At 43.5% G+C, this 14509-nt stretch overlaps 1 protein-coding gene across 11 annotated transcripts in view; it reads left to right on the forward strand.

Annotated features, from left to right (window-relative positions):
- The first annotated feature begins 4846 nt into the window (after positions 1-4846).
- LOC133954857 (neuronal cell adhesion molecule-like) overlaps positions 4847-14509 on the forward strand; it is a 77068-nt gene continuing 67405 nt past the window's right edge. For all 11 annotated transcript variants that reach the window (XM_062389371.1, XM_062389374.1, XM_062389379.1 and 8 more), the window contains exon 1: positions 4847-4988. The gene's annotated coding sequence lies outside the window, so the exon portion shown is untranslated. The remainder of the gene's footprint in view (positions 4989-14509) is intronic.

Consider the following 14509-nt stretch of genomic DNA (forward strand, 5'->3'; position numbering starts at 1 on the left):
GAAAATCAGCTTTGGTTAAAGACTGATATTTATAGCTGTGTGAAATCTGATGGAACAAAATGCTTTGGTTTTTGATACAATCAAAAATATGGTAAAAGAAAATCAGTAAAGAAAAATTTTAATCTACAACTGTTCGCTGTACTTGTAACTGAAAAATAAAATCCACAAATCACAAACCAAGGACTCACATAAACAATGGCTCCTGTTTCTCCAGCATACCCACAGGTGCTCCATGTAGTGTAGTGTAACTATATCAGCAGACTCGTGTCATGCAACCCCTGTGTGTTAACATGATTAGGCAGCCGGTAAAGGCCGCTCCTACTCAATATGAGGAAGTTCTAATGTAATTAAACAGCAGACTGAGAGAGGAAATGCATTCTCCACTGATGTAAACAGAGCTGACTCGTGAACTCGTCCCCTGGCAGTGATCGCATCAGTAATTTGATTTCTTTTGCACCTTTGGCCAGAACTCCACACTCTGAATACGGATCTGTCTCTACAGTCCATGTCATGCGGATCTCAAGGGGGTTTCAACAAGTACCTTGTTTTCCCGTCTTTGTAGTTATATAACAACAGTTTATCCTCAGGGCGGATGCTCCTCAATTACACCTCAGATTTAGCCGCAGCAAATAAACCCAGCTCATTAGCACTCAATTAGTTTTTTGAGCAAGTAGCTGATGATGAGAGTTGATATCAGAGGTTTAAATTAAAAATATGCTTGCTACTTTTAACATAAAGTGTCAGAAACACAAGTGCTAGAAAACAAAACCTCAGAGACCATCAGCTATAGCAGCCCAACAGTTTCCTTAATTAATTAAATTCACTAGATCCAGATTGTTATTTTGCTCAGCTCCAAATGCCCAATCTCATAAAACTCAGTCCCCTAAAGGCGTGGGATTTAAAAAAAACATCAAGATCCCTGAATTATTCTCTGAGAATAAATAAAAGACAGTCTAACATTAACGAAAGTGAAAGCTCCCTGATCAGGGCCCACAACAAAATCCTGGGGGTCTGTGGCTGTGGGGGGAAGAGCGGTCATCCTCGACATCAGGGTCATCTACGCTGCTCGAAGAGAAAGTGCTGCACAATGATGCACCGTACATGAATGTGTGTGAATGGTTAAATCTGTATTGTAAAGCTCTATGAGTGGTGATCAAGAAAAGAAAAAGCTCCATACACAGACGATCTACCTGAAGAAACCATGGTGGCCATTTACTGGACATTTTTTCATGCAGACTCGTTTAGGTGTCGCTGCCTCTTGAGCAATGATCTACATTGTGTCGTGTGTGAAGCACCATACATTTTTTTTTTTGCCATTGTAGTGTGGGAGTGTTTAAGATTACAGAGAAGAATATCTGAGAAGATGAAGGGGGGGGGTCTTGCTCAGTTTGATCTGAGCCCCCCAGGCCCCAAAGTCTCTTGAAACGCCTCTGCATATATACAATAGATAAAAAAATAGTTCTTATTTAGTATAATCAACCCAAGGCATGCTGAGTACTGTGACTCATTAAGAGCTGTTATATGATACTGTGAATATTGTGGCTTTAATGTTGCCTCAGACTGTGATTTGGTGTAAACTCTGACCGTGAGCCTGGTGATCTGTGTTGATTCTGCGTTACTTAATCACCACCTCTGATGGGAACCAGGCCATTTCATGGTTGGCTTGCCGGTGCTGCATCTGTTATCTTCTCTGCTCTGAAACGAATATAAACAAGTCAGTGAATAAAATCAGGCCAAGTGATGACTGTGTCTCTGCCGCACAATAGCCACACAACGTTTTTTGCCATGTCAGCGAGTGAGGATCCAGCACAGTAATGGGCACAATAATTGGAGTTAGCAATGCGGCAGAGATGACAGCCTCCTCTGGTGTGTTTGTACATTTCTCCACAAAGCCCTGACGAGATTCACCACATTTGCTGAGTGCCAACTTAATCTCCAAGGGGCTGTATCCATGAACTTGGGAAAATCCCTCAGAGTATTTTGTGGATAATATGCAAGGGGGGAATTAGGAGAATATTTTAATGAGATTCAAGAGGTATTCAGACATATCCGGAGGCAGTCTGAACCGAGACGCGAGCACTATTACAGTTCCTCTCCGCTCAGTGTGGAGCTGGGGAGGAAGATGTGAGCAAGAATCCCTGTGTCCCTTCACTTGATGATGAGGGAAACTGCTGCTGTCCATGCTGGGGTATTACATCCAGCAAATGACCTTGACCATGTGTCAGCATCTCTTTCTCTCTGTTGTCAGTCGTTCTCCTTTATCTGTGCTGAGGGGTAAAGCAGAATGCCTCAGGAAGTGTGTAGCAGAAAAACAAGAAAGATGGAGCACTGGAGAAAGCCAGACAATGTTAAGGGAGATCAGGGGTTTTACCCTTTGAAATATAATTTGTTGTAGTTGTTAAGGCTTCTTATGGTGAACTGCATTTCAACATGTCTCCAAACGGTTATTAACTGTAAACGCATTTCCATTTATCGTCAGATCTGTGCCACAGCCTAATTTTAGCTAATCTCCGTCAACCATGCAGCCTCCGGATGGCAACTCAAATCAGAAAGCCTGTCTCCTTGCCAAAACCAGGCTTATCCCAGTAATAACTGCATCACTTGCTGTCTCTGTTTGATGCTGTGGCTGCAGATGGCTACCATGGCTAAGCCTGCGATAATGCGTATGTGTGTAACATGCACTGAGGGAGGAGAGCGTGGCAGCCTGAACTAAGAGCTAACCGTTGCTTTTTTAAGTCACAAGACCTCATCGTGCCGAGTCTTGGTTCATACCACACAGCTACATGTGTGATTATCTCTGCAGCTGGCTCTCAGTGGGAAAATGATACCAGGACATACAAATGGAAGGAAGTAAGAAAGGCCTATAACATCTGGAATGAAGTCCAGTGTCAAAAAGGTCATGGTGCTCATATTTGACTCCCTCCAACAAGGAGGTTATGTTTTCACCTCTGTCTTCTTGATTTGTGTTTTGTTTGATTTTGCATAATCTTGCTTTAATACAAACCACTGGGTGGATTTCCATGAAACCTAGTGGAAGGACGTGGTAAAGATCAGTGAAGAACCCATTCAAATTATTTGTGGATCAAAGAATTTGTATTACTTTCTTTAACATTGTGAGATGAGTTTTGAGATATTAACTAAACGGTAAGTGGTCTTTATTTATAAAGATTTTTTACATTCACTCTTTCACACATTCATACAGTGCATCATTGTGCAACACTTTCTCTATGCGAAGGGGCAATTTGGGTTTTCAGTATCTTGCCTAAGGACACTTTGGTCCAAATTCCCTAATTTCCCAGAACATAAATAATTGGTCTTGGTGAAAAAATCGGACATGTTTTGGGGACTGATCTCTAGGACTGTGTGTAATTCGATGCAGATCCAAATAAAAATCTAGATCTAGTGAATTAAATGTGGTTTCATGAAGGGACTTTTGAGCCTTGGATGAGGTATGTGCTCCACTGAGTACCATACTAAATGCAGTTTGTGGATTTAATGTTTTATTCCAGTTTTGTTTTCACCTTAATTCCCTTCTTTCCATTTTACAGGCGTGATTAGGGAAAATGCACAATTGTTAAGCTTTTAAGTCTTGGAATTACTTCAGTGATGACAGTTATTAGTGCTTGTAACATTTCCATAATGCTTAAATGTAAAAATAACAATACAGCAGCTAAATGAAAGAGCATCTCCCTGCTGTTAAAGCACAGAGAGGGTCGTTGCCTGGCATATTAACTAAACAACTTTTGGCTACATCCAGAGAGTCGTCCAGCTGTTGTCCAGCTTTGGTCGGGAGCCTGGCAGGGGGCTAGAGCAACATTAGCGTGCATATATGTGGAGAACAATTTGCTTGAATGCTTGGCTGTACTTTTACACCTTTGTTTATAAATGTGCATATTAACAGATACACTGGGGCTGGTGCAGTTTGCCCTCAGTCTGTGGACCAACTTGAACGTGTCCTCTTCTACGTCCTCTGATTAACTACAGCAGTGGTGGACAACAGTAGTAAACCTTGTGTCAAAACCGCCTACACATCATCTTTTGATAATTTGATTCATTTTTATTTCACCATATAGGATTTACACAGACATTCACAAGTGCAGATCTCCGTCGTGGCAACAAAAGTAAAAGCATAATTTAATGTTTGGCAATTTGTCTTCAAAGTAAAAGCTCAACATTCGTTTTGTGGTCGCAATGCTTTATATCCAGCTTTTATTTTGCAAAGTTGTGAACTTTGAGCTAGAGATTGTGTCACTTGCAGAAAAAAAAATATCAGTTCAAAAAATAATTCCAAGATGTTTTGATTATGTCATTTCACTATCTTCACTGCAGATAAACCAGGTAGGATGAACACAACGTTTTCTAACCGGCACCATAGACTTATTTAGATGTTTCAACAGAACGTCCAGCAACCTGCTCATCATTAATGACGAGGAATCATTCTGAAGCAGCTCTGCAGCCTTACCAGCACTAGGAAGGTTTTAAACAAGCACTGCACTACTTCTTTAAATCCACATAGAAATCCTTTGGAGCTGGGTGTGTGATCTGCCATTCTGCATTTTTTGGAGATGTGAAGTCGACCATACAGAATCATTACGTTTATAAATAAGTCAATGTTATTGACACCGTGTAATGGAAAGGTTCGCTCTACTCGAGGCCACCACCATGCATCGGCGGCGGCGCTGCAGTGCGCGCAAGGGGGATTGCGCACGCCCCGGAGTGCTGCTGCGCGCCCCCGCCTGCGAGTGTGTGTGTGTGTGTGGCTTTGTGTGCGTGAGTGTGCATGAGGGTGTGTGTGTGTGAAGTGGTGGGGAGAGGGAGAGGAGACCAGTGACAGAGGCAGAGGAGACAAGTGCAGGAGGCTGTCGGCGCAGAGGAGACTCTCCGCGTAAATACAAAGCACAGCCGACGCATCGCTCCTCCTGACGCAGGGGAGCGGAGGAGATACACAACAACAACAACAGGCTCCGTGCTTCGAGGGGAACCATAAGGTGAGCTGAGTGATATCCATTCATAATAAACACGTGTCGTGTGGTTGTGTGTACGGTTCCGCTGTCAGGAGTTTGTGGAGAGGGGAGCAGCACTTCGGATGCTGCGAAGGCGGCCGGAGGAATCAGCCCTGTCCTCCTCGGGAACGCAGAGGAGGACACCAGGGCTTGTGCGATTTTAGTGCTGGATCTGTGAGGAGGACACCAGGGGTTGTGTGTCTTTAGTGCTGGGTCTGTGACAAACACACAGTTAGGTGTTAGCATGTAGCGGTGAGGAGGGAGCAGGTGCAGGGTTTCAGAGAGTCAAACCCGAGGTTGACACACAGAGAAGATGCTGAGACAAATATCTGTCACTTATCTTCCAGTCTGAACCATTTTCGCTTCATGATATACAGATAGATAAAAGATAGATAGAACGATGGATACATAATAGATAGATAGAAATATAGAGAGACAGATAGATGCATGTTTTTTTCCTGCTGTGTAAATGAAATTGGTGTCCTCATTCACAAAATCCCTCATGTCCTATTCTTTACCTTCACCTACTTTGTCTGAACCTTTATGATCCGTCTTTTGCTTCATAAACGCTAAAAAAATAGATAGATAGAACGATCGACAGAACGATAGATGGATAGATGAATGTTTTTGTCCCTCTGTGTTGATGACATCCCTGTCCTCATTCACAAAATCCCTCATATCTTATTATTTGCTGTCACTTTGTCTTAACCTTTATGATCTGTCTCTGGCTTCACGATAGAGATAAAGATAGATAGATAGAAAGATAGATAGATAGATAGATAGATAGATAGATAGATAGATAGATAGATAGATAGATAGATAGATAGATGGATGAATAGATGGATAGATGTTTGTGTCCCGCTGTGTTGATGAAATTGCTGAAATCCCTCATGCCTTGTAAGCTGATTTGGCTTGCCACATGTTTAATTTCCTTCATATTCATATCACCCAGGTCGGCCTTGTTTAGACTGACCACTCAGTTTGTTTAGTCTCATTCGCACAATCATCTCACTCAATCTGATTATGGCAGATCTCCTCAGACTCACCTCCAACATCCCATCACGCCATTTCTTTTTCACAAAACAACCGCTCCACTGGAAACCCACATTCCCATCCAATCCCCCTTCTCGTCCTCCTCCTCCCTCTGTCTGCTCTTGGTCAAAGCTTCAGCCTCACCCCCCCTCCCTCATCCCCAGACACTCTCACTCACTCACTCTCACGCAAACACACACACACATATGCCCTGGCTGCACACTTTCACTGCCTGCCCGCTCAGATACAGCCACGTTAATACAATGCTAATGACCCCTGCTTCATTGTCTGAAGCTCTTGTTCTCGCTGCCCTCTGGACGGGCTGACACACTTTCCAATAAGGTCGATTCACTCCGGAGCGGGACTGTTAATCTCTTTAAGAAGATAACAATATCCCCTCTATCCCAGCCTTATGTCTGCTTTGCATTAATTCAAAACAGGCGGCAAAATGTGTGCCAGACAACCACTTTACAGACGAACGTCCCCGACTTTTTGGTGGTCGCGACAGCGTTGTAGCGTGACCACGGCGCGTCAGGAAGTTGCTTGACTTCGGAGAGCCACTACTCTCCGAGCTTCCACTGACTGGACATTTCCGGCTCATCTGACCGACGTGGAGAAATCAGGACGAGATAGTGACCTACATTGTGCTGCCATCTTTACTTTCACCCTCGGCACAAACGGCACTAGGCGGGCAGATTTGCATAACTAAGGGATTATCACGACACACGTTGGCTGGAGTTATTGTGAGAGCACCAGTCAGTCGCAGAGATGACCCCGAAACCAGTGGCGGGCAGCCCTGCTCCGGGGGCTGTGGGAAAAGCTTGGGTGTTGGAGGGAAAATGCCACTTATTTGGCAGCGTGGGCCGCACAAACACGCAGGCTATGTGGCGAGAAGCGATCAACGCTCCTTCTGTAAGCGGCCGTCTGTGGCATTGTGAACTCTGCCAACAGCAGGACGGGACAAAGTGTCTCATAGATGGAAGGATTTGCTCTGTGTCACTTGTGATGATGCTCATGACCTCATCTCTGAGAGGAACTGCTGTGAACCTGAGACACTTTCCCCTGATGATTCATTTTCTCCAAGGACACACTTTGCTTGTGTAGAGGAAAATGCACTTTTCATGTATTCAAAGGTGGGACTTATATAAAGTCCACAAATTTCTTTGAGAGTAGGCGACATTTACAGTCAAGAGCCTCTCTTCTGTATGGCATGGGAAAGACCCGACGTTCCAATGGATTCTAGTTGTTTCTTATTTGAGTCTAACTGTAGTTTTCACCATTTCAATGATTTATGATAGTTTGTTCTTCCTAAACGGTCCCAACTGTAAAAGGACAAGAGATTAGTAATGAGACTAGGGATGAATTAATTTGACAGGCCCCGCTTGTTATCAACATCTCTTTCTAAGTAGTTATCTTTGTTAGCGTCTTGTGTGTGGTTCCTCTTCTCTATCCTTAAGTTTTTGTATCCTTTAACTTTTTCTCAGGTTTGCCTCAGACTGCCAATTCGGACACATGGACTCACTCACACATTTTCTGGACATTTTACTTGGGAGCTGTCATGTCGGGAGAACCTAACTCTGACATTTGCGTTCTCACTTACAGCCCCTCCGAATGTACAGAGTTCAGTCATTCAGTCCGAAAGGGCTGCTTTCAGTTCAGTCTGAAAGCAGCTTATGAGAGAAAATAAATACATCATGCTGCCTTTGTTCTCTACGTAGTCTATATATATATATTCAACTCATTATATTGCTGCTCTGTACTATACTGTATACTGCATTTTTACTATTTTTAATTATCACTATCAGTTTTTTATCAGTATTTGATCTTGCTTCTGTCTTGTTCAGTTTCTTTTGTTGTTTTCAAAAAGCCTCCTGTAGACAGGTGTTGTAAACTAGCATTTATGCTAATACACTGTAAACAATGCATCTGGTTCGTCCAATGACATTGTCATGTCCATGTCCAAATAAAATCAAATCAAATCAAACTTTTCAGACAGATGTTTGAATGAATCAAGAATAAGCTACAGGACATTTTTAGACAAACAGGTAGTTTTTAAATCAAGAAAATGCTCTGAAATTTGTTTTAAATAATACAACATTTTGTTTTAATTAAATTGGATTTTTATTTTTCAGCTCTTGATGAGATAGTCAGACAGGACAGGACACCCGAAATGTTGGTGATAAAGGAAAACTGTGTGTGCATGTAAAGCTACAAAACATCTGTGCTTTTTGTCCCATGACTTCTCTTTACTATTGATGCCTTGTTTCCAGTTCTCTTGTCACGGTTCAATTTAACGACCAAAACTATAAAACTGAGGTGAATCGTTGTTAACTTCAGTTGCACGGCCATTTCTCTTTCATGCAAAATTGCACCAGCCCAAGTTCAATAATAGAGTGGCATCATAGGTCACTGACAGCGCTGATTGACAGGATGATTGAGCTCGTGTGTGTGTGTGTGTGTGTGTGTGTGTCCAGGCGACACGTGTCCTGGTGCCCTGAGTGGGGACGATGCAGCAGCCGTCATGAATAGAAAGTGCTGTGCTGCTCAGCTGTGATGAGGCTAAATCTCCGGGGACTGATGGAGGCCCCTGCCATCCCATTAGTGTCACCGGTGTTTCTTCCCAGTGAGCCCATCGCACACAGGAGCACGGCACGCTGACACGGCCCGGTCCTCCTTGTCACGGGCATGTTCGTCTCATTCCTGGGCTGATGAGCGCCTCATTAGACCACCACAGAGGGAGCGGTGCGCCCCCCCGCTTCACGGCTGCACTTTAACAAATGCATGCAGGGGCAAAAGGAGTGCATGTAAAGAAAGACATACATGTTCATTACAGACAAACTCTCTCTCTGTCTCTCTCTCACTCTCTCTCTCAGTCTCCCTCTCTCGCTCACTGCTGGGTGCAATTACAGTTTCACACTCAGTTAGGCAGGGGCTCTAATGGGGATTGACACGTTCCTGCGAATCCACTCCATACGGCTGCAACTGTTGATGTTTACATGCAGGACCTGTTAATATTACCATGAGTGGATGGTGACAGATGAATATCAGGTGATTTATATGATGCTCACTGACAAACTCACACTGTTTACTGAGTAATAAGATTAGTCACTTTGCTGTTTTCTGTTTTAATCTCCTGCGACACCACAGCTTCACTTTTCTGTTTTTGCTGAAAGGATCAGTAGATTAATTGATACGTCTTTTAGGAGAGAGTTATTTAGCAACTAGTTTTGATTATTCATTAATCATGGAAGTAATTTTATTAATGAAAATATTCTGGTTTCAGTTTTTCTGCTTTATATCGTTTTTAAAATTAAAACCCACCATTGGGAGGAAACAAAACGTTAATAATTAAAGACCAAACAAAATGAATATAACTGTTTGTCGTGGCCCTGGATTTAATGCATTTATCTGTTTTTTTATCAGTTTATTGAGTGTTCTGGGGTTTTGGAAAGCAGGTTGGACAAAAACAAGATGTGAAAGTGTCCCCTTGGGTTTTCTGGGAAGGTTTTCACTTTTATTTGACATTTTAAAGACCAGTTGGTTGATCAAAACAACAAAAACAACAAACATATGGAGCAGTTTTGATGATTTTATTCATCATTTGAATAATTTTTCAAATCAAAAATATATTTGGATGCTAGACTACTTTAAATGTCAACTTGACCTCTGTGATATTTCTTGGGACATGTTCACTTCTTCTGGACCTTTCATCCATCCATTATTTACACAGCCTCTCCTCTGAGTGTCATGGGGGAGCTGGAGCCCATCCCGGCTGACATTAGGAGAGAGGTGGATTACACCGTGGACTGGTGGCCAGCGTATTGCAGGGCCATCATACAGAAATAACCCTGACACTGGACTGTGGCAGGAAGCTGGAGTAATTTTGGAAAGTAACGCTTGTCTTCTATGAGTTAAGGTTCAGTACTGTAAGATTAAGTTGGCAGTATAGTGGACAGATGGTGAAAGAGTAGCGGCCAGTGCAGGTGTCCCTGAACGACTCACTGTGACCGAATCATTATGCCAGAGCTCCTCACCATGACAGTCATCAAGCCCAATCAGTCAAGGTTTCCCAGGGAGCTGCTATCTCCCACATCAGGTTATTACAAGCCTCAGTGAGAACAAAGCATTTAAAGATGCTCTTTCCTGCTCAAACCAACTGCCAGGGAGCGGCAGCAATAGATCCCCCGTCTGAAGTGGCAGGTTGGGATAATGGAGTGTAGTGTGGTGGGTTTAATGTTTCCTCTCTACCCCCAGTAGAGCGCCTGACAGGTTAACTAGCTCTGTATACCAACTGGATCCGGCTCCCAGTCGGCCTTGAGTTCAGGCACCTGAAGTGAGCAAACGAGGATGAGAATTGACATGTGGGCTCAGGCAATTTCTTCTGAAGTCCCATAAGATGCTTTGCTGTGTTGCCCCCCCCTCCGCTAGAAGAAGCAGAGGGAGGGAAAGTAAAAGTGGGAGTGTTCTGAAGCGTTCAAGATTGCAGGGGGGAGGAGGAGGGGCGCATGTACCTCAGTCGATGGTGAGGAGGAACAGGGGGAACAAAGGGGGTCTGTTTTCTCTGTCTGTGCTGGTGGGGCGGCCGTTCGAGCCTCTTTATTGCAGTGTGAAGAGGGGGGTGTTGCAGGGTTATGCCCGAAGACATCCACAATAGAATCTCTGGTGTTTGTACACTGTCCCTGCTGAAGAGGACTGAGTGAGGCCGTCCTTGTTGTCGAACGCCCCTGGCCAACTTTGGATGGGCAGCAGATGTTGGGGAGCTGGTTGGTGGCCCAATGGCAGCACATAACAAGAACCAGTGCTTCCTTTTCCTGTCCTTGAAAAAACAGGAGGTGGGCATCGCTCCACCGACATGGCGTATGCTGGCCAAAATTACAGAGTATTCAGGAAGAGAGTGTACTTGAAGGCTTTCTACTCTGTTTTCAAGTCTCCATCCTCCGCCTATTTGCACGGAGCTTAAGAAAGACTCCTCGGCCGAACATCCCACTCTCGTTGGCACAGTGGTGCAGCCCACTTGTGCTAATAGCTCTGCAAATATATCACCACAGCTCTTATTCCGCTTGTAAAGTTGGATCTGTAAATAATGAGCGCTGCCAAGCGATCCTCCACAAGCCTCCACACTCTTACCAGCGGGCTGTTGAATGTTACATCCTATAAACTTGTCGACGAGGGGGTCTGCGGAGATTTAAGAGGAGCAGAGGCGTAGATTATCTTTGTTGCCCCAGCACATGATGCAGCAGTGGCTGAATCAACAGGAAAGAAGGGGACACTTGGCTGTCAGCTCATGAATAAAGTTGACATGGAAACACAAAGTGGCTTTGCCATGGTTCAGGAGGCTCGCTGACCTCAAGGTCTTATTTAGGCCAGGCCCTCTAATGCCCTTACCCTCGGTCCCACCCTCTACCCCCTCCCACACCCTGGCTGAGGGTAAGACACCATGTTAGCAGCACAGCAGCCACCACTGAAGGGCCCTTAATCCAAGTGGGATGACAGCTTGGCGCTGGATGCTGTTTCTGTGGCGCTGAGACCAATGGGCTTTTCTTTCTCTCTTTTTCATCCCTTAAACCCCCCAAACCCAGCCACAGGAATCCTGGGAAAAAATTATCCCTGGGGAGACAAAGGCACGGGATGGTAAACAAATTCAAGTGTGGATCCGAGATTCCTCCTCATTCAGCGAAAGAGAAATGTGCATGTCCGATGAGATATCAAAAGCACAAACACAATAGAGACGGCTTTGTTTTTGTGTTTTTTTTATTCTGCTGGTTCCACATGTTGTGTAAAAAACATAATCTACACCCAGATAATCTTTGTCCGGGCTTCAAAATGATTAGGGGAGATTGAGGTCAGAAAACCATTAGAATCATAAAATTTGCTGCCACTGTTAAACCAAATCCCTTCTCCTTCCTTTACACCAATCCACTGAGCCATCCAGAGATCACATGAGCACGGCTCATTAAGTAACACATATATTGTTTCAGGTCATTTACAGAGTAAAAACAGTTTTTAGCTCCAGCGTCTGAATTGTTGGGATTTTCTATTTCCATTCTTAATTGTACACATTTGTTTTCTGGATTGTTGATTGGACAAAATATCAACAATCATTCTGGGCTTTTGAAGTTTTATTTGATCATTTCTGACACAATGGAAAATGATGTAATCAATCAAAAATAATCTATAATGAAAATTATTACTTATAGCCCTAGAATAAAAATAGCCATAACTGCCATAAATATGTATTTATGTTGTATTCATACTATATGTGTGCCATGGTAAATTGGTCTGCCTTTGCCTGCAATTACACAGAACAAATCACAAATCATAAAACTGATTATAGCATTTTTCAGGATTGCATTTTTTATCAAAGTCATTATTTTTCAACCACCACGAGAAGAGACTTGGTTTATTAACAAAAACCCAAGTATAACCACCATGGGGTTGACTCTGCTCAGGCTCTGCATGTGCCAGAGCAATTTAGGATCGAACACAAGCATCTGAATAGCAATCAGTATAATCTCCTTGCGGTCAGTCGTTCGCTGGTTTCCCAGCACCGGGCATCTTCGGGAGCTGGAAGAATGTAATTGTCATGAAGATAATTCCTTGCTGTGGGCTGGCAGGGCCTGGCTGTGAGGAGGGGACGACGGACAAATGGAAACTTCATTTATCAGGATCTCCTCTGAGGCTGGCTGGCCTGATTACCCAATCAAATGTCTAGTGTGGCTCAGAGCTGTCTGGACCAACACTGGGGCTTTTTCAGCACTGCGCTTTCTCTATGTAAAAGATATCAATGAATCTTTGTCAGGCTGCCATGCTTTACAGCCAAAGCGCTGTGGTGTTGATGCAAAGTCCCTCAGAGGAAATAACACTAATAATCTTTAAGTTTTTACACATTTACAGAAGCAGAACTCGTCTTTTCCGTATGCTCTGTTCTGTGTAGATTTTAAAAACACAATTGGATCATTGTATTTTGAACTTGGAGATGAATGGCATTCCTTACGTTGGTTTTAGGTTGTATTGTGCTGGCAGAAGATGAAAAGCCTCTGGTCTGAAGCAGACCTAATGCCCGGGTCTTCAAGGTTGGCTGGTTCTTGGGCCTCTCAGGGCGAAAGGCACAATGACCACATCTCTCCATGAGCGGAGCAATGGTGGACGTTTCACTCAAAGGGGTTACTGCGTGACAGGTTGTACGCCTCCACAGATCCTGTGGGAGGAAAATAGGACACGTTCTTTCAGTCACTGGTCATTTGTGATGTGCCCTATGAGACACACTGTCATTTGTGAATATCTCCTATAGAGATAATAAATGATTGATTGATGTGTCCCTGAGGTGGAATTCCTACAGCTCCTGGTTTTGAACTCAGTATGTTGATTGTAGTTGACATTTCAAGGCATGTAGAGGGCTCAGTTTTGTGTCAAGGGAACTGTTTGTGTGGAATAACAGATGAAATTGTTCCTGCACTGAGATGCTCGGATTTGTAAACTTAAACACACATTTGAGGCTTCTTTATAATTGTTAAAACCCTCAGTAAAATATTTCAATTTTAAATGAAACGGATAAAAATGTCCTTTCATAGACAGACTCTGGCATCATTATGTGCACGTGACTTATAGAATTATTCAAACCTGTTTTATAATCTCAGTTTGTAGCCACGTGATTTAGATAGAGGAGCAGTCGCTGCCTGAGAGCAGATAACAAACTGATCTCATCCACTGTCTGTATCTCGGTCTCAGTCTCTGTCACTGTTCCTCCTATTATTTCCCTTTCTTTCTGAACCTCTTCCTCCATAACTCTCGGAATATATCATATCTATATATGCTGACCTTTGCTCTCTGCATCCGGTGTCTACTCACGTGTTAGTGTGTGTGTGTGTTTGGGGCCAATGTTCGTACCGATATTAGGAAGTAAAATATTTACAATAGCTGTATATCGGCTTTTAAATATAAAAAGGTCAATGATTCTTAAAATGTCCTCTTCAAACCCTCATGACAAATAAATCCGGTAGATTAACTTGATATTTTATAGCAAAAACATAGTAAAATGCAAGCTAATGTTAGCTTTAGGTCATTATTAGTTTGCTGGTCAGTCAGGTTATTGTAACTGGGAGCTTAGTGTCATATTTACCACAGAGCCTCAGGCAAACCAGTGGCATTCATTATGTCCCTCCATATTTTCTGTATCTATAGATTTCCCTGTTTTCTAACTCTGCCTTTAAATGTCAGCGTCGTTCACAGCTATAGAGTCTAATCAGAGCAGTATAAAGGAGCTACACGGAGGTCGGGATGATTGGATTCTCCACGGTCACCAGCAGTGGAAAAAGTCTAATTAAGCCTTGAGCGTCCCGAGTCAAACTCCCCAGGATTACCCTGGCCCTGCACCCAACACCCCAGCCCTGAGAGAGAGTGATAATTAGACTCCCATAATCTGAGGCTGGGGCTGATAGGGGGGGGGGGGGTGAAATCCATGCACACTGAATCTG

This window comes from Platichthys flesus, chromosome 6 (assembly GCF_949316205.1).
Source record: "Platichthys flesus chromosome 6, fPlaFle2.1, whole genome shotgun sequence".
Classification (NCBI taxonomy): Eukaryota; Metazoa; Chordata; class Actinopteri; order Pleuronectiformes; family Pleuronectidae; genus Platichthys; species Platichthys flesus.